Raw genomic sequence first — 26974 nt, 5'->3', positions numbered from 1 at the left:
CTGCACTGCCCCCTCCCCCCTTCCTCCCTCCCATGCACTTGCGTGATCTGAATGACACCTGGCCTAGTAGGATCGTTGTCTGTACTCTCTTTGTTCCCCCTCACAGACAACTACGACCAGGACACAACCATGATTAATAAAATCTACACTATAATTCAAAACTGGATGGCCATCAACAGTCTCTGCCTCAATGACGAGAGAACCGAGATTCTCATTTTGGGTTCACCAGCAAAAATGAATGCCCTACATTCCGACTACTCAGTGATAAATATCGATGGCACTCACATCCTGGTTCTAAAGCAAGTTAAAACTTTAGGTGTGCATTTAGATGCTACCCTAACAATGTCCAAACATGTGAATGCACTATCAGGGCCCACCTCCTACACATCTAAACTGATTGCATTAAGTCATCAATTTCTCACACCAAACAACTGCACCACACTAGACCGGGCTTTGATCCTATCTAAGCTCAATTATTGCAACATACTTTTCCTAGGTCCCTCAAAATCTAACTTAGCTAGACTACAAATACTGCAAAATAAAGCTCTGCGTGCAGCCCTTGGACTCAAAAAATCAGATCATATATCCACTACCAGGAGGGATGCCCACTGGCGACCCATAAAAGCCAGAAGCTTATTTAAAAAACTCTGCGTCACTCTCAAATGCCTAGCTAAAAAGGCACCCACCTACCTAAACAACACTGTAAAACTAAATAAGATACCAAGAGCACTCAGATCTAGTAAACAAGAGCATCTCTCCATCCCACCTTTCAAATGTTCTAGAGCCGGTGGAAGAAGTTTCCCAGTAATGGCGCCTACAACCTAGAATACTCTCCCATTGCACATCAGAATGGAACCCTCTCACCAGTGCTTTAAGAAATCTCTGAAAACCTGGTCATTTAACAAATATTAACCAGCCCACCATTACTCTTAGAACTCTCCTACTGCTCACAACTGATTATGATCAAATGAGCCCTGTATTGCAAGTGTTAATATTGAACATATTGTCAATGGTATCCCGTCATTTTTTCGAAGCCCAAAGTTTTGAATGTAAATCTTGAGAATACATCTTTTCGAAAAGCCATTCTTTCGAAAAGATATTCTTCCAAAATAAATTTGAATATGGCATCTAAATGAAAGTATTAGTGCAGGGCTGGGGCCAGGTTTAGGGTTGGGGCTTGGGTTAGTTTCAGGGTTACATTGGGGGGTTAAATTAGGGTTAGGGTTGGGGTAGGGTTAGGGTTTGGGGTTAGGGGTGGGGTTAGGGTTCGGGCTAGGTTTAGTTTAAGTGTTAAAATAGGGTTGGGGTTGGGGCTTGGGTTAGTTTAGTGGTTACATTTGGGTTAGGGTTGGGGCTAGGGTTAGGGCTTAGAGTTAGGGTTGGGGTTGGAGTTAGGCTTGGGGCTAGGGTTAGTTTAAGGGTAACATTGTGGTTAGGGTTAGGGTTGGGGCCAGGGCTAGGGTTTAGGGTTAGGGTTGGGGCCTGGGTTAGGGTTGGGGGAGGGAGGGATGGCGTGGGGGTTGGGGGGTTGGGGGAAACCCCCAATATACGCAAACACTTTAATACGTAAAAAGGGGCTGGCCAGTGCTGAAATTTCAGCACTTGACAGCTCCATGTAACGTTTTAAAGTTACAAAAAAAAGCACTGAAATGCTACTTTTAACATGTAAAAGTGCATTGCTATTGAAACCAGTCCATGTGTATTGTTGATGGATTGGTTTCGATAGAAATGCACTTTTGCATGTTAAAAATAGCTTGTCAAAGGTTTTGTTTTCAAAACTTTTGTTTCGAGGCTTTATTGATTCGAAACGTTTGTTTCGAAACAATCACTATAAACCATTGTCAATGTATGGACTGTATTTTCTTTGTCCCTCATGCATCTAACGCAGATTCATTGTTCTCAACTGTTACGCAAAGATGTCTGTAACTACGCCGTGACACCCACGCGTTTGGCAGTATTATAAATGCAATAAATACATAAATAAATAAATGAAAACTAGACTGCACACCACAGTTCTGCACCTCTGAGCCCCTCTTCCTGGTGTCACTACCTAGGGAATTATGGGACTTGAAGTCCCTAATGTTCTTGTTCCATTTTTCATAATTTTTTTCAATTTCACAATAGTCCATTAAGACTGTGGGATCATTTGGGTAGTTGGTTAGAAGGTTCTCCCAATTCTCCTGACATGAGTCTCTTCCCATGTGATCCTCCCGCAGAACACCATCCCCAGGGTCTGGATCAGGAAGCGTCTACCTTTTCCCTGGCCACATGTGAGGGTCCCAGGACAGGGTTTTTGGGATGAGTACCTCTGATTTATCACATCTGCAATGGACTTTACCATAACCAGGCTTGGGGTCAGAGGTAAAGCCCGCCTCCTTATGGGGTCCTTCACTATCCTCTTGGCATCGCTTGCCAATAGTTTGACATGTTTGAAAGGGTATCCAGTTAAAATGTCGAAAACATTTTTTCGAATGCAATAATGTCAAAAAAAAGAATGCCTATCAAAAAAAAATTGAATGTGTTTTTTTTTCGTTTACCTAGTAAAAATAAATTGTAACTAAAAAAAAAACGGGGGGGTTGGAGAGGGAACCCCCCCCATTAAAAAATCATTTTTTTCAGCATTTTCTTTCAACATTATGGCATTAAAAAAAATGTCATTCGACATATTCACTATAAACCGTTTGAAAGGGAGGGTGAAAAGAAGCAGGCGGGTGCTGTGGAACATAAACTAAGGGTTCCAGTTTGCTCATATTGTGCAAACCGGGAAGACCATTTTAAACACATTGGGCCTCATTAGGACCCTGGCGGAGTGGGTTTCCGCCAGCGCTAATCGCGGCGGACCCGTCCGCCGTACTACGAGTTCCCTTAGCGCCATGGCGCCGTTTTCCGCCTGGTTTTACCAGGCGGAGAAAACCATGGCGCTACGGGACCTCGTTGTTAATTACGCCACCGTATTTTACGGTGGCGTAATTAACTCCTTCCCCACTCCCATTATACCCTATGGGGCAAGAATGGGAATGGGGAAGGGCAGAATGGGGATTGGGGATTTACCGCTCCGCCAAGGTCGGAATGGGGCGGTAAATCCGCCAACCCCCATGGCGCTATCGACGGCTTTCCGCCGTGCTTCGCGGTGCATTTAGCACCGCGAAATCCGCCAGGGTCCTAATGAGGCCCATTGGGCCTCATTACAACTCAGGCGTTAAGGGTTAACGCCGTCGTTAACCCTTAACGCCTGATTCCGATTTTAACGGCTGCTTTTAGCAGCCGTTAAAATCCATGGCGCTAACCCGCCATGATGCTAATTACGGTGGCGTAATTTACGGTGGCGTAATTAGCGCCTTCCCCACTCCCATTATGCCCTATGGGGCAAAAATGGGAATGGGGAAGGGAAAATGGGAAATGGGGATTTACCGCCCCACTCACCTTGGAATGGGGCGGTAAATCAGCCATCCACCATGGTGTAAACGTAATTACCGCCTGGGTCGTAATGACCCCCATTTACATGTTTCTGATGGTATTTTGTTTTAACTGGAGACAGTAGAAAGGTACCTTGAACCCCACTGATTACCATTTGCCGGTGTTTTGAAAGCAGCCTGTGGTGACTGAACAGAGAATTACCCACATCTACCTCTAGCTGCCTTTGTTGCAGAGACCCAAGCTATATTATAGGTAGGCCATGTGGGCGTAGACGTCATCCATGTTTCCTGCAACATCACTATGTCAAATTCAGTTAGAGAGTTTGCCTTTTTAGTTAGGAGATGTGAAAATCCCCTTGTATGCCATACTGCTAAGGAGACTTGCTGGATATCATTTGTGCTTTCATGTTACCTGGAGTTTCAATTCGACATATTTTTCTTAGCACATGAAGCCATGTCCATCTTGACTTAGGTGGGGGCGGGGGAATTGGAGCCAGCTGCTGGGGTTGCGTTTGCGATGCTCCATTGCATTGGCAACAAGGCAGCTGAGAGGCAAGGCTTTCATTTTGCTGAGTTTTGGGAATGTTGGTCTGAGTCATAGTTTGATGGGCTTTAGAATTTAGCTCAGATGATGGTTTGGTCTTATTTCAAGCATCCAGCCACGCTCCAGTAGCTCGCCTTGCATCTGCCATATTAGATTTTTAATGATGGATGAAGACACATACATTTCTACTCGATCTGGATTAAGTGGTTCTAAGTATGTTACTCTTTAGATGTCCTGAGATCTGATGTGTTGTAGTTTGCTGGTGGATTGAAATATAGTCAGCAAAGTGGATCTGTGAGGGTAGGGGTCCAAGTTAGTGCTGTCCAGCATGGTCAAAACGAACCAATCTTCATCTGAGATGTTATGAAATCTTTCTGCATTAGAAGGTTCAGTAACATCTTTTTCAAGTGAGGGTGGCATGGTTGATGTGATGAATGAGTTGGATTGTTATTCAGGATTACAGGTGGTGCTGTTTTAGGGTGACCTAGATCTTTCAAAGTGTCACTTTGGCATATTTCACGTCTTTGTGCTAACTTTCTGAAAGAAGCTGGTTCAACATTTAAGTTAACACACAAGGCCTGCTGTGGTTTAGCAGAGGGAATAGGTATAGAGTGCTAGCTTTTATGTACATTTCCTATGATTGGTGGAGAGGGTGCACTGCAGACCGATAGATTCATCAGCACTTCATCAAGAACTTCGTCCTCGGCTGGGATACTGCTTCTAGGGATGTTGTGAGCGTCCTCAGGTCAGGGTAATTTAATGATGGTCGCACGGTCTATGATGGCCGAGGGCGATCTGCAGGGTCACTCGATGGTAAGGAGGTGGGTCTCTCCTCATTAACAAGTGATGAGGAGTCATGTAATGATGATACATTTGTAAGAAATGTCCTTGTTTTTTGTTTCACATTCTTCTTAACAGGCATTAGTACATTTTTAGTTTTTTTAAAAAATTTTGTTAGCTCTTGGTCTTCTATTTTTCTTATTTTTCCTTTTGTTCGTTTTTTGCCTTGGTCGAAACATGTCAACTAAGGGAATTTCAGAATCACCAGGCTTGCTATCTCCCTGTTCTTCGATATGTAAGGACTGGAGAGATGTACATAACAGATTCTTTTTCTTCTGTCCGAGGTGAAGTGCTGATCGCTTCACCGCCATCATCAGCTTTTGGCATAGACATGTCCAGTATTGGTTCCATTGGATTTGAGCTTGGATTGCAATCCAGTCAATCTTGCTAGTCAGAGTTTGTAAGAGAACTGTATGATGAGACCGCTTTTTGTTCCAAAGGTTCATAACGTTTAGTTAGACTGTATATGCTTGAGTTTACTGCAATAAGAGCAGTCTCAACCGAGGTGTTCAGTGGAAATCCGAAAGATGGGCGAGCTTTTGGTTTTGTAAAAGAAGGAACAGCCGATTACTCAGAGTCCATCGGTGATTTACTTTTAACAGAATCATCGTTTGGAAACATTTCTGGTGATAGAGAAATTCTATCGACTTGTAGTTTTTCTCCAGGAAGCTGAACTGAGTCGAGAAACTAAGTGCTTGTATATGGGAAGAAAAAGCATCTGAGTGTCTGGCTGTGGTGCATTAAAAGAAGGGGGGGCGGGCATGTGGCTAGGTGTTTGGCCCCTAGAACCTGAGAGTAAAGGGGTGGGATAGAGGCGGAGTCTACAGTGTGCACATTTGCCTGTCCTTCTCGGGAGGAGGGTAGGGCGATGGCTGCACTGGGGGTGTGGAAAGCATCAACATTGTGATCATCATTAGTGCAATGAACCAGTGGTGCCTCTGTAATTGTGCTCAAGGGGAAAGCCGTGTCTTTTACGACAGGCGAAAGAAAAGTGAAAGGGCCTCATTACATGGATGGCGGTAGGGATTTACCGGTACCGGTAAAATACCAGTACTGGTAAATCCCTACCGCCTTACTACGAGGTCCCTTTGCGGGTTGGGGGATTTAATGCCTGCTTTTTGCAGGCGTTAAAAACCAACCCGCTAAGGGACCTCGGAGCTAATTACGGCACCGCAAAATTGCGGTGCCGTAATTAGCGCCTTCCCCATTCCCATAGAGCCCTATGGGGCAGAAATGGGAATGGGGAAGGGCAATGGCGGAAGGGGGATTTACCGCCCCTCCAACCTTGGAATGGGGCGGTAAATCCCCTTTTCGCCAAGGCGGTGCCGGTATTTTACCGGCATGAGCCATGGCGCTAATAGCGCCATGGCTCACCGCCTTCCGTGTAATGAGGCCGAAAGCTGCAATACCTGTGTGGATGGTGTTTTGCCGTCATTGCCGCGGGATGACTGACATTCCTGGTTCTTCCGGTCTGCAGGGAGGTTCCTTGCGGCACACTGTTGGGTAGTTTTCCTCGTCCATTGCAGCTGTTTGGCAAGTTAGATGCTTGTGTGACTATATGGGCCGTGCCTATAGGAGGCAAGCCCGGAGTCAAACGAAAAGTCATCATTGGACGTGGCGATTTTATTAAGGAGTAGGCTGCTAAATGCTGCTAAAGGGAATTGTGGTATTTGTCACAATTTAGCAAGAGAAAGCGAACGAAAAAGTGAAACTAATGAAACAGGGGGGGCAGCAACCGGCGCGTGGTACTGCGGTCTGCAGGCTGCACTCAACAGGCACTGCGTGAGTGCGCGCGGCCTCCCGTATTTGAAGAGAATCATGGGTAATGAGCGGGGCTAGGGAGAGATAAGGAATATTGTTACTTTTGGTTACTTTAATGAGGTGAAATAGTGTGGATATCAAGTACCCAAGTCACTTGAAATGGTGGGAAGAGAAGAAGAATTCCAAATATGTCTCCCAGTTAAATCCAGCGGGGCTTGGCGCAGAGTACCAGCGTGGTTTGCAGTCGCAGTCTGCACTCAACAGGCACTCCGCAACGCTCCACAGATCTCTATCTTCGGCTGGGGCCTCCCTCTGGAACAGCCTCCCTGCCTCCCTGAAACTGGAGGAGAACCATCTCCAGTTCCGGAAGCACCTCAAGAGCTTCCTCTTTGCTTCTGCTTTCTCTCCTCCTCTCCCCTGCTGAACTCTTGACTGAAACTGCACTGGTCACCTGGCTACCCTCTGATCACCGGCCCAGACCCCTCCCCCGTCAGCTACACTCCTGCACTGTCTCCAGGGCGTCCCCTGCTCGTGAGGGCTCTTTCTGTATCACTACAGCCCCCTACCAGCTCTTGACACTTGATGTCTGCACTTACCCCTGCAATTGCCACAAGCTGGCCACACTTTTTACCTATTGTTCTTATTTATTCTATTTATTTTACTGTTGATCCTATGTATTGCACTGCCCCTTTCTCCCTTTACCTCCCGTACTTTTCCCTTTCCCCCTCCCCTGCACTTGCGCAATCTCAATGTCACCTGGCCTAGTAAGATCGTTGTCTCTGTCTTCCTTCTGTTCCCCACCCTTGCCTCATCGCACCTTCAAACACTTGTGTATAGGCGCATTATTAATGCCATATCATATCATACACGTAGTCTTAAACAACATTTAAAAAGTCTTAAACAGTATCCTGATGAAAGTAAGCGTCCCCCAACAATGCATTTAAAACTCCTCAGTGTGAGTCAGTAAAGGACACACCCCAGGAGGGAATGAGACCGAGACCAAGTGCGGGTGAAGGTAAAAGGTACGTTTATCCAAAATGCAAAATAGGGCAAGCAGAGAACTCTGCAAACTCTGAGAGTGCTCTGCCAAACATCAGAAAACATCTACCTTTTGTAACAAAACCACGTCCTCTATGACGTGGGAACTATTGGTTCCATGAATCGATGAGATTGGGCAATGGGGAGTATGCAGTATGGAATATGCAGGGTCGAAGCTTCAGGAAAGGCGAGGCTTCACGTGGTGTCACGGTGATGCTTGTAGGTCAGCTGGACTCGTCGGGGTGGAGCGCTGGGTCAGGCGATGTCCAATTGATGCATCTCAGCTGTACTAACATTTGCCCTTGTGGCCACACACACTCATTCAGTGTTGACTATAATTCAGAATGCCCTGTAAATCCTACACATCGTTATTCTAACATCACAAGAAAAATAGCACATGTTTCATCATCATAAAAATACAATAAATGGACTGCTCCACGGGGTCAGGTGGCTTATCAGGGGGCTCATTTCAGGGATATCGCCATCCTACGTTGTCATTAGCCGGGACGTGGATGCCCTTGTGGTGGGATCCTGGCTGCCATCTTCTCCATCGGTGCCTGGTGGGGTAGAAGAGATGCAGGGCATCAGTGATGGTGTTACATCCTAGATGCCTTATATGGTGCTGTGGAGTATTTCATTTATCATGCATTCATTTCTTACAGGTGTGTCGCACAGGGTAGTATGAAGGGGCATTTTGGCATTTGCTGCATGGCAGGTGGCATGCCATTGCATTGGGGTTTGTGTGATGTATTACATGGGCATGGTTCGTGTGTGTTGGCTGTGTGTTGGTAATGGGATTGCCACTCAGCATGCATTTCAGTGTGGCAGGGTTTGGCACTCCATCTGGACAAGAATATGTTAATGTGTGTGTTGGGACATGCATTGCCTTGCCTAGACTCTCTTCCACATCACTTGTGCTACGTAATGGTTTCCCCTACAGGGATCTGCAGGGTCACTCACCTCCATCTGCAGATTTTGCCGCACCCGTCTCCATCTCCCCAAATCCCTCGATGGACTCCATATTGATGAACGTGCTTGCCGTCTCCTCCCAGGTGGTCAGGTTGGCAGGAGAGTGGGGACCCCCGCCTGTAGCCATGGCCTCCCTCCTGTTGCTTGACAGGATATTACGAACCCTGAGCCGGAGGTCATACCACCTCTTCTTACAATCCTTCACTGTCGTTGGGCTGGTTCCAACAGCAGAGACCTTGCGGGCTACCTCCTGCCAGATCTCCTTCTTGCGCTGCTGCACATCATGCTTCATGTGCATTTATCACATCAGGATGTGCGGCAAAGGTGTCTGCCAGCATGTTCAGTTCTGCATCAGAAAATCGCTTTTTGCGCAGGCGGGGGGGGGGGGGTGTACTTTTCCGGGTTTCCTTCGACATGCTGTAAGGATTGCCACTAGTCTCTACTGTAGAAAACTGTTGGTTTGTGAGGATTGCAAAGGATTGTGTTTTTAAAGATGGCCGCTGGTGCATTTCCCATTCCGACGCAATGACGTTACTTCCGGGTCCGGTATTACGAGCCTGGTATTAGCATGTTGTTATTACCGGGTCACTATTAAGGGGTTCCTCCTAGGTGGAGGTGGTATCGGTGGGTCCCGTGATGGCGCTATCGGGGGGTTGGAAGGCCTTTAGCGGCATGCCGGTATGGCCATTACCGGCATGGGGGTTTGCGCGTGCTCACGCACTCGTAATCACCCAGTATTAGCGGCGTCATACGAGCACGGTCGCTCGTACCTCCATGCCAGTAATGACCCCGTTTTTACCGCAATCCTCGTAATGAGGCCCAAGCAGTTTGGTTTTTCAGATTTGGACAAATGCATATGACAATAATGATTTCAGCCACTTTTGGTTTAAAATAAACACTGGGTGATTTATCAGTTCGTTTTTAGACCCCCCCCCACTTTGGTCTGGGTTGGGGAAGTTTGACTGACAAATTAGGTTGATCGAATAATTTTGGATTTCAGATCCTCCTCCACTAAAAGCCTGTGTTGGTGAAGCAGGATAGCAACAATTGGGATGGTTAGAGAATTTGGGATTTTCAGCCCCCTGCCCCACCTAAAGGCCTGTGTTAGGGGAACGTTGGACAAATGATTGGACTGATATAAGAACAAGGACACCCCTCTTCCTTAAAGAAGTCTGGGTCAACAGTAAAAAAAGGATTACCCAATTAAATGATAGGCTATAATTTTTCAGTGCACGCTTAGAAGTGAGGTTTGTTAATTTTAAATTTGAACAAACATCACCCCTTTGTGTTCTGCCATTACAGTGAGTTATCCAAACTCTTTGTAATGGCAGTCAACATCCCTCCTCTCCACACGCTATGTGACACACTAGGTGCTGTGCAGTTAATGTTAACAAATTGGCCTTTTTATGTGTGCATCAGGAAAGCACTCCAACCCTTGTGGGTACCTCCAGGCTTACCCCATGTGGTGGCCAACGCCAGAGTCGGTGGAAGGAGCCTTCGTGTAATGCGGACAGCAGAGTGCTGCCAAACAGGAATGAGGGAAACTGCACTGACCGGCTAGTGTGTCGGGGAGCCCGCGGCAACAGGCAGCGATTTGTGAATGGTCCAGCCATTGTATTGCAGGGCGTGTTCACACGGGGCCCACACATACCAATAACCACATGGATACAGATGACTGTGGTCTTCATTCCACTGCCATACAGTCGCAGTTATTGTGGAAGGGGGCCCCCTGCTATGAGGCCTCCCGTTGAACTGTGAGCCCCCCCTGCCAACAGAAGACACAGAAAACTGCATCCTGTCTGGGCTCTATGCGTGCTCTGCAGAGCAAACATGATGCGTTCCATTTCTTCAAATCCACACGCGATGGAGTTATGTCACTCCGCCGCGTGTGCCTTTCAAAGGGAAACCACACTCCTCCTTTTTCATAACGACAAGATCATCACAAAACCACCACCCACACAAAACATGTGGTAAATCACACCCTTCAACTAAAACAGGTGAAAGAGTCTCCAGCAACTCCCAACTACTTCACTTAGGTACATAGTCATTCAGGTGGGCAGGTCTCCCCCTCCCAGCTCGCTGGGGATACCCGCTGACCCCTTCCTAGCTCAGCCTCTACTTAGCTGCATCCCATCGGTCCAGGGGAATCTGAGAGCAGTCAATCCTACCACCTTCATCAGGTTCCTCAGCACAATCTAGGCGCAGGGATGCCGTGCGCCATCTCCCGGCCTCTTGAAGAAACTGGCATTCAAGGTAACGGTGGTGTTTCCACCTGAGGCTGTCACCATCAATCCCTTCATCGTAATCACGTCCATGGGGCTTGGTTCGAATGTCGATGACAGTTTCCCTTGGGGGTGCCTATTTCTTACTATCACCTCGTCTCCCAGAGTTTACTTGTGCTGTTGAAGCCCCCTTCTCATTTTCACACCCTCATTTCGGTATCTCCTCTCCTCCTCCACCTGTGCATCATCAATCACAGCCAGTTCCGGTCACCTGCGTCCATCCCTGCGTCCATCTCTTAAACATTGCTTTCGCTGGGGCTGCTCCCATCGAGCAATGGGGAGTTGCTCGATATTCCATGAGGAACTGGTATAAGGCCCTTCGAAGGCACTGACCCTACCCATGGGCGATCCTAAACACCTTGTTGAGGGTCCTCATGAACCGTTGTGTTATGCTGTTGGCTTGTGGCCAAACAGGAGTGATCTTCTTATGGTGTACACCATACACCTTCAAAAACTGGCCGAAGCTTTCCCCTTGGAAGGGCGGTACATTGCCCGAGCAGAGGGTCTAGGGCAGACCATTGGCTGTGAAGATCTTTTCCAGCGCCAACACCAGATTGTCGAATGACACTGGGACTCATTCTGCTTGGGCAGTAAGGGTTTACGGTCACCGGTAATGATGCCGGTGCCGGAAAACCCTTACCGCCCAATTCCGAGGTCCCTTAGCAGGAACCGCAAAGGATGTGTGGGCTGACCACACGTTCTCTGTGGTTCCCGTTAAGGGACCTTGGAGCTGATAATGGTACCGCAATTTGCAGTACTGTTATTAGCGCCTTCCCCATTCCCATTGAGCCCTATGGGGGCTCAAATGGGAATGGGGAATGGTTTACTGAATGGGGACTTACCGGGTCCTCCAGGGTCCGAATGACCCGGTAAGCCCCCATTCAGCCAGACCGGACACAGACCCGGTATTGGAGGCAGCCATGGTGCTAATAGCACCATGGCTACCTCCAAACTCGGAATGACCCCCACTGAGTCCAAGAATTCAACCCCGGGGTACCTCGACCACTGGTCCACCACCACCAGGAAATGGACGTCTCTCCCCATGGACCAGAAGTCTGTGTGTACGTCCTCCCATGGCCATGTTCCTCAAGTCATGGACTCGATCATGGGGGTCCCTTTGCACTGGGGATGCCATCTGGCACCACACACAGGCCGCAACAAACCCCTCTACTCTTCTTTCCAAGTCCGGGAATTGCACCTTCAGCCATAGTCAGACTTTGGTCTTGGCCATTCCTTGGTGTCCTTGATGCGATAGATCAATCACCTGCTGTATCTTGTTGGCGGGCACAACCATCCTGTCCCCCCGCAGCAGTAGCACTGAGTCTGTGAATGTAACCTCATCTCAGACCCTTCATAGCTGTTCCAGAATCAATCGAGCCTGCTGAGTTCTCTTCCCCAGGCCCTCCAGGACTGACTTCCATTTCCCTCTCTGCAGTGTGTCCCTGAGGATCCGGAAGCACATGCCACTTGCTGGCGACCTCTCCACTTCCTGGATGGGCACTGAGTACAGGGTAGCCGACTCCACAATGAGTTGCACGTGCTCCTCGGCCTCCTCGACACTGGTTGCGTCCTCCCCTTCCCTTTCGTCCTGGGGTGGCATGACAAACAATCAGTCACATTGTTTGTCCCTGGCGGTACACCACAGATACGCTATACTCCAACAGCGCCAGCATCCACCTTTTAATCCAGGCTGGCAGCTTTGATGATGAGCCTGCCATGATGGGCAGCAAGGGCCTGTGATCCGTCACCACCATCACCGGTCTGACCTGCACATATAGCCGAAAATGCCGGCACCCCAACAGCACTGCAAGGGCCTTGTGCGCTTGTTAGGGAGAATTCTCTGTAAAGGCTAATTTCCCAAACCTAGTGAGTCCCTCAGCAGCTTTGCTGGATTTTTGGGGTTTCTTTTTTTTTCTCCTGCTAAGAGTGAGACTCTTTTACTCCCACTCTTAGACATGATTTGAGGTGTCCCTTTGTCTTTCCATGTGTTTTATGGACTATTGGGTCTTTTACTCCATAGGGTTTCATGTGTTTTTGATGTGGGTTACACAGCACCCTCTGTGCCGTAACCAGTGGGTGTCGTAGCGGCCCCCCAACATAGACTCCATACCCTGGGACTGACTACTGTCTCCCAGGGCATGTAAAGTCACCACTGGCTTTGCTAGTCCCAAATTATGAACAGAAACCAGTGCAAACCATCATATTGTGGACGTACTGGTCGGGGCAATTCGATTGTCCCGGGGTCTGTTGTTCGAGGGGGCACGTCTCCGTCCCCCCCTGATCGCGTTTTGGCTGGTGGCAGTGGAAACTACTTTTTATATTCGACCGCAAATATTTTCCTATGGGATTTTCCCATTGTTCGAGGCTACCAACTTTAATGATTTAATTCTCATAGCCTCGAACATACTGCCGGTTTATTTAATTAATATTAATTCGCCGGTTGGTATTTTTTTGCCAAGACTCGATTCTAAAATGGCGTTTGTGTTCTCTTCTGTGACTCCAACCCAAGTCGAGCCCTTTGTTCCACTTTTTGGCGGGCTTCTCCACAGAAGCCGCCAAAAGTGGTGCCACTCTGTCAGGGTACCACAGGGGGTGAGGGAGGGGGTTTAGGCACCGTGGACTGAGTTACCCTGGTAACTCAAGTCACACTCTTGTGTGATTGGCCCAAGTGGTGAGCCGGCCGGCTCACCACTTAGCATGTTTGATTGACAGCTAGGCTGAATGAATGGGGGTTTGCTGCATAAAAGCAGGGCTTTGGGGACTGGAACTTCAGAAGTCGCCACAGAACCTAAGAATCTGAGGAGGGAGAAGCTGAGCCGACCTGCAACGACGACACCACTGGTGGAGTCCTGCTGAACCATCTCACCACTTTTCCCGACGACAGAGGAGATCTCCAGTCTGGAGAGTCTTCTTCCTTTGACTGGTGGGGATAACCAGTTTTGCCTTCTTTTCACCTTCCTGGAGCATCTCGTGGCCGCCTTGCCCGTGCCAAGCACCCCGGCAACCGAAATACCATGGTTTAAAACTACCGCGAATAGAAGGGTAGTACCTTTTAACCGAAGAACTCCGCGGCTGGTTCCTTCTCTGGCAGTGCAACGACCTTCATCTTTCCTCCACGGCGAGACCTCCTCTTCCTCTGGACGAAACACCGACTTGCACCCGCTGCCAGGAACAACTGCCCCCGCTGGAGCTTCCTTCCCACTTAAGGTACTGTGTCCCGCCTGGCTTCCCTTGCGACAGATCGTTCGGGGTGACAGTAAAGCCTCGACTTTCTAACCTGGGCTGGCCTGGGACAACCTAGCTAACTTTTCCTGACTTTAATTTCATTCTTTGTGTGCGAACTATCTACAAGACTCTTTGGGCATAACCCCACTGTGTGAACCTGGACCTCTTCTTATTGCTCTTTCCAATAGTGGGCCTTGCAATTGACTTCCTTGCTCTCCAGTAGAACTCTGCCTATCCTGCCTTACTGTGGTTCTTTTAAAAGTATTGAAATCTGTGTGCTTCCATAACTCTGCCTTTTTCCCTCCCTTTTTAATAACTTATTAGAGTGCCATCTTATGTTAAGCGCTCACCTGTGTCTCAAAATAAGTGGTGTTTCTCATTAAGACTTGTCTAATAAGTAATTAGGGTTGTATATATATAATAGTGACTGTGTGCTAATGTACTTACTTCTTTGTGCTAGTGTAAGTTACAAGTGTGTGTGTTTAAATAAATAATTAAATACTTTTACACCAAAACTCTGGTCAGTGTTTGCTTGTGCTACTGTTTCCTTGTACCTATTGTGTATACTCTATATACTGCCTAACTCTTCTTGAGGGAAGTCTGACTGCTCAGCCACAGCTACCAAGTGAATCTGTGTGGTACAGACTGCTACCAAGCGGGTTTACTGCCAAACACCTGCAGTCTTAAATCTTTTGCAGTGGTCCCTAATGGAACTGCACAGGTTTCTGCCTAACAGCGCTCAATTTGAGAGTACCTCTGTTCGGTCTCTGACAAAGCATGGCTGGCATAAGCAAATGGGCCTTACTTCTCCTTTAGTGTCCATCTTCGTTAGAACCGCTCCCAGTCCAAACGGACTGGCGTCCACCACCACCTCAGACGCAAGAGTTGGGTCGAAGAACGCCATTGATTCTTCAGCGGTGAGGGCTCTTTTTACATCCTCGAATGCTGCCTGCTCAAGAGGTCCCCACTGCCAGGTGGTATCCTTCCTTGTGAGGCTCCTTAGGGCTCTGACTGTGTGGCTATGTTCCATATGAACCGCCTGCAGTAAGTCACCATGCGCAGGAAGCTGCAAACCTCTGTCACATTCTCCGGGGGCTTAGCCTCCATTATGTCCTTGTCACCCCTCCTTCTTTAAACACAAAGCCAAAGAACTCAAGCTTGTCCGCAGGAACTCACACTTCTTCTGATGCAGCGGCAAGCCCAGTGCTTGCATGCATCCGAGGGTGGGCGTACCATGTGCTCTATCTATCTCCGACTTGGCAAACACTAGGATGTCGTTACTGAAATTCAAGCCACCTTCCAAGTCCGACAGAGCCCCTTGTATCAAGTTCTGGAACAGCTCAGCAGCTGACGATACACGGAAGCTGAGGCATTTGTACCGGTACAGTCCCTGGTGTGTTGTAAATGTCATGATATACCTGGACTCTGGGTGCATCACGACCTGGTGGTATCCAGCCCTCAAGTCCAGCTTGGAGAGAAACCTTGCACCCTGCAGCTCTGCGTTGATGTCAATCATCGGGGTAAGGTGTCTCTCCCTCTTAATCACCTTGTTGGCCAATTGTATGTCTACGCAGATTCTGATAGAGTAAAGCTGTTTGGGTTTCCGAGCAATCAGGATGGGTGACAGCCAGGGTGTCGGACCTTCTACCTTTTTGATTATGTCCCAAGTTCACAAGACTCTTCATTTCCTTGTCCACTAGCTCTTGTAAGTGAAACAGGACTCTTTGGTGCTTTAGGGCCACTGGTTGGATGGACTCATCAATGTCCAATCTCACTGGCTCACCGACCACCTGGCCGATCCCCACGAACAGCGCATCAAATCCCTCGAGGACCGTCTGCACATTCTCCACATACATAATGTATGTGAAGCTGATGATGCCCAGTGCTTCCACTGCAGCACTGCTCAGTAGAATGTTGGCACTTACATCCGTCACAAAGAAACGTGCCTTGATCAAACTGCTGCCATGCTCTACCGTTGACGCAAACGCCCCCACCAACAGGATGGGCTGCTCTCCTCTGAAAGTGAAAATGCATACCTTTGGACGCTGCAGGGTCAGGGGTTCTCTCATGACTTCGTAATGCACCCTGGACATGACATTAACCAAAGCACCCGTGTCCCTCAACACCAACAATGTCGACCTATCCACCTGCACCATGTATTTTGGCTGCCTCCTGGTCTTCGACCTCAGGATGCTCAAACTCGAGATGAAGAAAATGTTCTTGTCATCTTCCTCCAGGTCCTGGGCGGCCCCATCCTCCTCCTGATCCACAAGGGCCACATTTGGTGAGCGCTGCTGTCTGAAGACCTTGCAAATACACATCCTTGGATCATCTGGTTGCGAATCATGGCCTGCTCGTTGTCCCAGGCGCACGATATCGCCATGTGCCGGAAGCGGCCATAAAGAGCGTTCAATGACTCATCATCCTTCTGCCTCGCACTACCCATAGTGAACCTCCCATGGTCCATGTTTGCGAGAGGCATAAAATGTACACTAAGCACATTCTTCACCTCGGCATAGGACTCATCCACTGGTTGCAACGACTGGAAAATCTGAGGCACTGCCGGGCCAGCTAAGTACAAAAGTGTAGCCACCTTACTTTCCTCATTAGTCTCTCCAGTGGCCTTGAAATATATCTCCATTCGGTCGATCCACGATTTCCACCGCAGACCCAGGCTTGATGGTGCCCCTGAAATATCAAACTCAGTCATCGGGGCTTGCGCACCCTGTTGGCGTGGAATTGGGGCACACCCCGGCAAAGCCAGCGCAGCTCCAGCAGGGGCACCTCCTGCATTCTGGTCGTCTGCAATGTTGGTGAACACACAAGCTCCCCTACCTTGCTAGGGGCCGCAACCCGCACCAGAACCAGAGTGGAAAAAGCCAACAGGGGATCCTGCACCCACAAACTGTGCTGTAGTTCCCAAGGTGTTTACGTGAATGTTTCGAGACAATATTCGCGCTTGGTACACATTTTTTCTGATATAGATAGTAGTCTATTCAAGTCACAGATAGTTGAACAAATAATAGTTGAAATAACCAAGCATAGTCTTGAAATGAGCAGTATCTTGAATATTGTATTTCATTTCTTATTGTTCAGCAGAACAGCCAACACATGTTTCAACCAGCTTGGTCATTATTCCGGTGTATTGTCATTATTCCAAAATTAAGGCAGACAGATTAATCAAGGCAAATTAGCCGAAAGCAAAAGGCAAAAAGCACAAAGCTTTGACAATAAAAATTTTAATTTGAATTTAAAATAACACATACCACACAGGATGTTGGTATTGGGGAAAGCAAAGTGCGTAGATATGGTTCAACAGAAAGAAAGAAAATACAATTTCAAGTCTGCATTGTTTTTTGTGTGTCGCCTTCAACCACTTGTGTACCAAATTTGATCATTATAGTTGTCTGAATACAATTAAAGGTAAAAGCAATATATATGTAAAAATCACCAAAGCAGTTGTAAAGGCCAGTGCAGAATCCAGTGTCCAGAAACATTGATGAATCACCATTTAGTGATAGGTGAGTAATTGCAGTTGGAACTCATTGAACACATGTGTATTAGTATTGCTCCCATATGTGAGTTCTCCACCCAGGAAAATACTACAAGGCTTTTCCATGAGTAACCAAAGCTTGGCTTACCGCGAAACGAATTATGCGATCCCAAATCTGAAAACCAATAACAAGTATGTGAGGTTTTATTCCCTGTTATTTTATAGTTTAAGAATCCAACATGAGTATTTGTCTAATTAAATCAATAATAGATCAAGGCCTATCTCAGGGACCAGTCTGTCCCGCTTCTAGAATATTATGTTGTCACTTTGAATTTAAGTATTCCGATATGGGGAAAGTCTTCATCACCATATAATGGCAGGTAATAAATCCCAATAGGTGTATGCACAAGGGAACTTTGAAGCGTTATTGTCTCTGTTTGATAAATCTTTTCTATTCTTAGGAGAAAAAGAGAATGGAGACAAGGGATACATGCAAATCGACCAAATTTGCGTGTATAACATAAGAGGATTTGGTCGATTTGCATGTATCTCTTGTCTCCATTCTATGGTAATGCTTGGGTGAACTCACCTGAGGCAGACCATGCTGCATACTCATCCGAGGCAGACCATGCTGTCTGAAGCTCCAAGCCAACTAAGGCTGGGGAGGAACTATTTTCTTTCAGGAACTGTTTTCTTACTCGGGTGGGGCTAGTGGAAGAACACTCACCAGAAGCTCTTCCAAGGCTATTTAAACCACGCCCGGATGGCCACACGTGCTTCGCGTTATTCTGCATCTGAAGCTGGACGCTCACCGAGTCGGCTCCTGCATCCTGGCTCCTGCCACGCCCGCCAGCACCTGGAACACCTGCAAGGAGAGAAAGGCAAGCATTAGGACATTACCTACCTTCATCCAGCATCTGGATTCTTCACTCCGTCGATCCTGCAAAAGAAAGTCAAGGGTTAGAAACGCATCTCATCGCTCGCTGCAGCGCCGCTTCCACTTACCTTCACGTGGCGCTGTCTAGCTCTTCAGCGGTCATAGGCGGCATCGGCCGCATCCCAGCACCTACGGAATAGAAAGACAATAGTTAGAAGCGCTCCGCTTCTCACGCTGCCGCGCCGCTTCCACTTACCTTCACGTGGCGCCGGCAACCTTTTCAGCGCCCATAGGCGACATCGGTCGCATTCAAGACCTATGGAGAAAAAGGACAAAACAAGGTGAGCAACGAACTAATTGCAAAAGGACAGATTACTCACCTTAAGTCTTACCTGGATTTTTTTGAGACCTCAGTTCCCTTTTCGGGTCGGAGCGGCTTTTCTGGCTTTTCCGTACCCCGGCCCCTATGGGGAAATAAGACACACTCATTAAGGTGTCGGAGCAAACCACTACGGCACACCTTCATTAAAAGTACTCACCTGAGCTTACCTCGGCGAATCCATTCCTCCAAACGGATTCCTCACCTAGTCCCTGAAAATTAAACAAAGGCCAAGGGACAAATAAGACTTACAGGCCGATTCATGGAATAAATGTGCGCCGAAAATTCCGGCGCAGAGGGGCCTATACGTGCGCTGCGCCGAAAAATAGCGAAAAGCGCAGGGAAACCAGCGCACGTCGATTCATGGAAGTCCGTGCGCAAGAAAAGCATAGGACGTGCGCTGAAAAAGTGCGCGGCGCACGCCGGCGCACAGGTCAACCAACGGCGTGCGCCACGGCCACTGCGCTATCACTCCGAGCGCAGCGCACAGCTCTAAAGTAGGCGTAACACAGGGCGGGACACTCGGAATGGGGAATAAAATGGGGCACAACACTCGGAATGGGGAAGAATGTGGGCGGCACGGGGAAGTACAGGAGGCAAGTGCGCGGAACGCCCACACGCTCTCCGGCAACACGTATTCATGGATTCGAACAGGGCAAAACAGCGCTCGATCAAACCAGCGCACAGGCCCAAAAACGTACGCCACAAGTAAGCAGGCGGTAGCGTCCCGACGCACTTAACGAAAGTGCGCCAAAACCTGCGCCAACAAATACCACCCACATACAGCAATGGGCCATACCGTGACCCCAAAGGACAAATGAGGTGCAAAGGTGTACGCCATTAACATGGACACCCACTGTTCAAAAATTCGCGCGTGTGTGTACAACGGGTCGCGCGATTGCCCTGGGTACGTGTATCCCGGGGTGCGGGGAAGTCCCACACGCGATTGCCCTGGCCACGTCGATTTCAGGGGTGCGTGTGAAGTTCCACACGCGAAAAGCCAGGGTACGTCAATTACAGGGGTGCGCGGGAAGTTTCACACGCGAAAAGCTAGGCTACGGGAATTCCAGGGGTGCGCGTGAAATCCTACACGCGAAAAACGAGGGTACGTCATTTACAGGGGTGCGCGGGAAGTTTCACACGCGGCTCTGCTGGGTGGGTCCTCACAGGTGTTCCATTCACACCCTCCACGTCCCCTGCATGCAACCCACACCACAGGGGACTACCCTGCACACCTGCTCATGCCTCCCACCACCCCCACCCCCCCAGCAGTCAGGGGCACCTGCTAGCAGGCCCCCACCCATGTCTACCACCACCCCCACCCCCCCAGCAGTCAGGGGCACCTGCAATAAGTCCCCCACCCATGTCTACCACCACCCCCACACGGCCAGCAGTCAGGGGCACCTTCCAGCAGGCCCCCACCCATGTCTACCACCACCCCCACCCCCCAGCAGTCAGGGGCACCTTCCAGCAGGCCCCCACCCATGTCTACCCCCACCCCCACCCCCCCAGCAGTCAGGGGCACCTGCAAGAAGTCCCCCACCCATGTCTACCACCACCCCCACCCCCCCAGCAGTCAGGGGCACCTTCCAGCAGGCCCCCACCCATGTCTACCACCACCCCCACCCCCCCAGCAGTCAGGGGAACCTGCAATAAGTCCCCCACCCATGTCTACCACCACCCCCACCCCCCCAGCAGTCAGGGGCACCTTCCAGCAGTCCCCCACCCATGTCTACCACCACCCCTACCCCCCAGCAGTCAGGGGCACCTGCCAGAAGGCCCCCACCCATGTCTACCACCACCCCCACCCCCCAGCAGTCAGGGGCACCTTCCAGCAGGCCCCCACCCATGTCTACCACCACCCCCACCCCCCAGCAGTCAGGGGCACCTTCCAGCAGGCCCCCACCCATGTCTACCACCACCCCCACCCCCCCAGCAGTCAGGGGCACCTGCCAGCAGGCCCCCACAAATGTCCCACTCATGCCTCCCACCACCCCCACCCCCCAGCACTGTGGGGCACCTGCCAGCAGGCCCCCACTTATGTCCCACTCATGCCTCCCACCACCCCCACCCCCCAGCACTGTGGGGCACCTGCCAGCAGGCCCCCACTAATGTCCCACTCATGCCTCCCACCACCCCCACCCCCCAGCACTGTAGGGCACCTGCCAGCAGGCCCCCACTTATGTCCCACTCATGCCTCCCACCACCCCCACCCCCCAGCACTGTGGGGCACCTGCCAGCAGGCCCCCACTTATGTCCCACTCATGTCTCCCACCAACCCCACCCCCCAGCACTCAGGGGCACCTTCCAGCAGGCCCCCACCCATGTCTACCACCACCCCCACCCCCCAGCAGTCAGGGGCACCTGCCAGAAGTCCCCCACCCATGTCTACCACCACCCCCACCCCCCCAGCAGTCAGGGGCACCTTCCAGCAGGCCCCCACCCATGTCTACCACCACCCCCACCCCCCAGCAGTCAGGGGCACCTTCCAGCAGGCCCCCACCCATGTCTACCACCACCCCCACCCCCCAGCAGTCAGGGGCACCTTCCAGCAGGCCCCCACCCATGTCTACCACCACCCCCACCCCCCCCAGCAGTCAGGGGCACCTTCCAGCAGGCCCCCACCCATGTCTACCACCACCCCCACCCCCCACCAGTCAGGGGCACCTTCCAGCAGGCCCCCACCCATGTCTACCACCACCCCCACCCCCCACCAGTCAGGGGCACCTGCCAGAAGGCCCCCACCCATGTCTACCACCACCCCCACCCCCCAGCACTGTGGGGCACCTGCCAGAAGGCCCCCACCCATGTCTACCACCACCCCCACCCCCCAGCAGTCAGGGGCACCTTCCAGCAGGTCCCCACCCATGTCTACCACCACCCCCACCCCCCACCAGTCAGGGGCACCTGCCAGAAGGCCCCCACCCATGTCTACCACCACCCCCACCCCCCCAGCAGTCAGGGGCACCTGCCAGCAGGCCCCCACTAATGTCCCACTCATGCCTCCCACCACCCCCACTCCCCAGCACTGTGGGGCACCTGCCAGCAGGCCCCCACTTATGTCCCACTCATGCCTCCCACCACCCCCACCCCCCAGCACTGTGGGGCACCTGCCAGCAGGCCCCCACTTATGTCCCACTCATGCCTCCCACCACCCCCACCCCCCAGCACTGTGGGGCATCTGCCAGCAGGCCCCCACTTATGTCCCACTCATGCCTCCCACCACCCCCACCCCCCAGCACTGTGGGGCACCTGCCAGCAGGCCCCCACTTATGTCCCACTCATGCCTCCCCCCACCCCCACCCCCCAGCACTGTGGGGCACCTGCCAGCAGGCCCCCACTTATGTCCCACTCATGTCTCCCACCACACCCACCCCCCCAGCACTGTGGGGCACCTGCCAGCAGGCCCCCACTTATGTCCCACTCATGCCTCCCACCACCCCCACCCCCCAGCACTGTGGGGCACCTGCCAGCAGGCCCCCACTTATGTCCCACTCATGCCTCCCACCACACCCACCCCCCAGCACTGTGGGGCACCTGCCAGAAGGCCCCCACTTATGTCCCACTCATGCCTCCCACCACACCCACCCCCCAGCACTGTGGGGCACCTGCCAGAAGGCCCCCACTTATGTCCCACTCATGCCTCCCACCACACCCACCCCCCAGCACTGTGGGGCACCTGCCAGCAGGCCCCCACTTATGTCCCACTCATGTCTCCCACCAACCCCACCCCCCAGCAGTCATGGGGCACCCTCCACCAGGCCCCCACCCATGTCCCACTCATGCCTCCCACCACCCCCACCCCCCAGCACTGTGGGGCTCCTGCCAGCAGGCCCCCACTTATGTCCCACTCATGTCTCCCACCAACCCCACCCCCCAGCAGTCATGGGGCACCCTCCATCAGGCCCACACAGATGTTCCCCTACCAATAGGAAATCACAATACAGATCCCAGGATCCCATGGGCAACCACATCCCACCCCATGTCAGCCCAGTCCATACACACATCCAAGGTACACATCCATTCAAAAATCAAATACCCATTACATGATACATAACCAATGAGCAGTATGCGCATGAGTCCAAGTCCGTCAGACTCACACAATGGCAACACATGACTGTGAAAACCCAGATTGTGACAGTCAACAAACCAATGACAGAAGTCCACACAATAGAATCAAAAGAACAATGTATTAAAATGTAAGAAGGAAAAAAAAAGAAACACCTAAATGAATACACAAAGTAACAGGTAATAAACAAAAAAATCAAATGAAAGGTGAAATCCAAAAGAACGGGTGCAAAGACAATCAAAATGGAAATCAAAATCAAACACATTGCCCCATGGTCCAAATAATAAAATCTAAAATATCCACAAACTATGTACAAAGATGATTGTCCGGGTCCAATATCCCTAAAAACCATAAAATGAAACCTACCCAAAACCTAACTAATGCTAACTATATACAAAAAACGTGGGCCATTGTCCAATCAACCCAAATAATAAATAAAAATAAAGGAAACCTACTATCTACATAACTATATACAAAGGCGGCGGGCCAGTCCTGCGGCTCACTGACAGATGTTATGGGCCAGGGCATCATCGAACTCCCTTTCTATCTCCCCGAGGCGTTCCTCCTCAATGGCCCCGAGGGCCCGCAGGGCTGACGCAGTGTCCACCTCCAAGCCCCTGCGGATCTCCTCGAGGCACTCGGCACGCCTCAGGGCCCTCTGCATGGAGTCCACCGCCCTGACCATAGCGAGCCGCCCCTCTTCTGCCCGCCGCCTCTCCGCATCTATTGCGTGGCCTAACCGCTGCCACACAGAAGACACATTCTGTCCAGGGTCCTCCTGCCCTCCAGCCAATGGCTGCCCCTCCGATGTTGATGGCCCCGAGCCATGACGCCTCCCACGTCGCTGCCGCTGCCTCTGCAGCCACTGCCTCTGCCAGCACGACGGCATCCAGGCTGATGGTATCCACCGACGCCGTCGTGCACGTGCCCTGCCTGATGATGCCGGCACATCCTCCACCTGCAGGGGTCCAGTTGCCATGGTGTCCACACCTGCTGGACCACCGACTCCCGACTGTGGCAGGGATGGGATCCCCACTGAGCCGGCTGCATTGGTCGGGGCAGGTCCACAGGGGGCCCTGGTGTCAACTGGGCCGGAAGATGGCAAGGAGAATGACCGGCGCATACTTTCCACAGAGGAGGAGATGGCCGACACATTGGCCACCACCTGCAGAAAACCCGCGGCAATGGCAGATCCCAACTGGGCCACGTCGGCACGGTGCTCTTCGTGATGATGTGCGTGCTCCTCCCGGGAAGCATGCACGTCATCACGAATGACCCCCGTGCGCAACGCGACCCCAATCAGGACCTTTTCCATGCGCCCACGGGTCCCCTCGTCCGCAGGTGGAGGGGAGTCAGATGACATAGACACCCCCTCCACCTGCGGACGGGCCTGGGACGGGGCATCCATGCTGGTGCATGGTGGTGCACTCACAGGGTCAGGGACAGCGACATGCACAGGCACCTCCACGGCGACCTGTGCTGCCTCCTGCCCCTGGCCCTGGACTGCACCACTTGCACCAGCAGGGATGCCCCCACCAGGCCTCAGGTGCGCCTCAGTCTCGGCCGCCTCCTCCTCTGTAGAAACCACCAACCTGGATGGCTCCTTGCCCTCTTCCGCTGTAGCTGGCCCCTGTGGGGGCTCACCCACCCCTTCCGCCGCAGCCGTGGGGGCATCCCCGCCGTCTACCTCCACAGCGCCGTCTCCGCCCTCTCCATCACTAGCCGCTGCATAGAGGGAGACATAGAACACAAGCATCAGGGCACTGTACAATGGTCCCCTACACAGGAAGCAATATCAGATGACTGGCAATGGTAAAGTACACTTCTATCATGTCCCTCCACAACACATGGGTCAGGCAATACACACACGCAACACCCATGGTCCATGGCATGCACATCAACATACATGTCCACTGCACTCTTCTAAAGTACGATGTCATGGAACTCACATGCATCATTGGTCATGCAAATCACACGCACACACTTCACCTCTGTCACATCCATGTGGCCTCGTACATCACAAACACAGTGGATACAAGGATGATTAGGCAGCATCAGTGAATCTGTACAGTGTCACAGACATGTGTCATGCATCCATGCCATTCAAAAGTCACAGACATGCAGGTCAAGCACACCGACCTCGACACCATACATGTACCTGGCATCAGCATCCATCCCTCACCCACACCCATGTCCACGAACATACACTTGCATGCTCACATGTGTCCAATCTGCATAGGCCTCCTCAGGTTGCATAGCAACACATACAACAACCATGTGATCCACAAATTACTGGTCGCACATGCATCGCCATGACAACACTGCACACATACATGCCTACAAGGCCCATTCCACACATACAGCATCACACAACCAGCACACTGCAACATGCACTGTCTCACACAGCAATGCCTGCACACTTACCGCTCAACTCCGGACGGGTCTCCCTCTCAAGGACCTGGGAGTGGAGCGCTGGGTGTATGCGTGCCAGGACCCTCATTTGGATCGAACTCATGTGGCCCCGGCCCCCCTCCACGAGGCGCCGGGCCTTTGAGAGGGTCCTGGACCTGCAGTCCTCCCAACGCTTCCTGACATGTCGGTTGTCGCGGACTGCCACCCCCTCCGCGTTGATGGCAGTCACGATGTCGTCCCAGATCCGAGTCCGTCCTGCATAGTTGGTGCGGCTACTTCCGAAGAGGGCATCATACTGCCCCAGGACTCGCTCCACCAGGACCCCAACCTCGGTGACACTGAAGCTGGGGCCCCTCTGCCTCTCTGGCTGGGGGTTGCCAGTGGTGCCAGATGTTTCAGTGCCCGACATGGCAACCCCAGAGGCAGGAGTGGGTGGGCAACTTGGTCCTGGGGCTGGGCTGTGGAGTGGTGTTCTTCCAGTCGGGAGTCTTCAGTTCCAGCAGGGGTGGACACAGCAACTGTACGCCTGCAGATGGCTGATGTGCAGGCACCAAATGGCAGGGCACGGTGGCAGCAGGCAGGCAGGCAGGCAGCAGCAGATGGCACGTGGGAGGCTGCTCGGGGCACTGGGGGGCAGTAACTCGGCCTTCTGGGCAGGAGCGTGGTCTTCCGTGTGTGAACGCGTGGCCAGCTTGATACGGAGTGAATTGGCACGTGAAAATCATGCACGTCTGCGTGGAATCCGAGGAAAGGCCCTCAGCGCGTAAGCACGTCAGCACGCGTACGCGATTTCATTGGTCCAAAGGGCCAGGCGCGTAAGCGCGCCTACGCAATTCCATTGGTCCAAAGGGCCAGGCGCGTAAGCGCGCCTATGACGCACGGGTGTTTCCCAACCCACGTGAAAAAAATACACGTGCCGCGCGAGCGCGTCAGCACGCGTACCCGATTTCATTGGTCCAAAGGGCCAGGCGCGTAAGCGCGCCTATGACGCACGGGTGTTTCCCAACCCACGTGAAAAAAATACACGTGCCGCGCGAGCGCGTCAGCACGCGTACCCGATTTCATTGGTCCAAAGGGCCAGGCGCGTAAGCGCGCCTATAAAAAAATACACGTGCCGCGCGAGCGCGTCAGCACGCGTACCCGATTTCATTGGTCCAAAGGCACACAGCGAGTAATCGCATATTCAACAGCGCGCGTGAAAAACGCCCGGTTACCATTTACATCTGAATACAATTACAATATTAATAACGTACATTTAACCTGGTAAACCTCGAGCATGTAGTCACACACGCTCGGCCACGACACGTGCAAAATTACAACAGGCAATACGGAAAGACGTACGCCTGCAGGAAGCAGGCGTACGTGACCCGGCACGTCTAAATATTCACGTGAAAACATCCTACAAGCTCAGTGCAAAGATGAACATACCGTTCCTAGCAGCAGTGGCTGTGGGTTACCAAAAGAGGAGGAGGAGGAGAGTCAGAGCCGGAATTTTCTCACCCAGAACCAGCCTATTCGGGATGCCTGATGACCAGGTGTATGGGAGGTACAGGTTTCCAGCACCGATCATACTGGACCTGGTCAGTGAGTGGGAGGATGACCTCACATCACCCACCCTGTGCTCCCAAGCACTCAGCCCCCTGCAGAAGGTCCTGAATGTACTGCACTT

The sequence above is a fragment of the Ambystoma mexicanum genome, chromosome 7q, assembly GCF_040938575.1.
Source record: "Ambystoma mexicanum isolate Mex_15411 chromosome 7q, UKY_AmexF1_1, whole genome shotgun sequence".
Classification (NCBI taxonomy): domain Eukaryota; kingdom Metazoa; phylum Chordata; class Amphibia; order Caudata; family Ambystomatidae; genus Ambystoma; species Ambystoma mexicanum.
Note: the sequence above shows the minus strand (reverse complement) of the source record.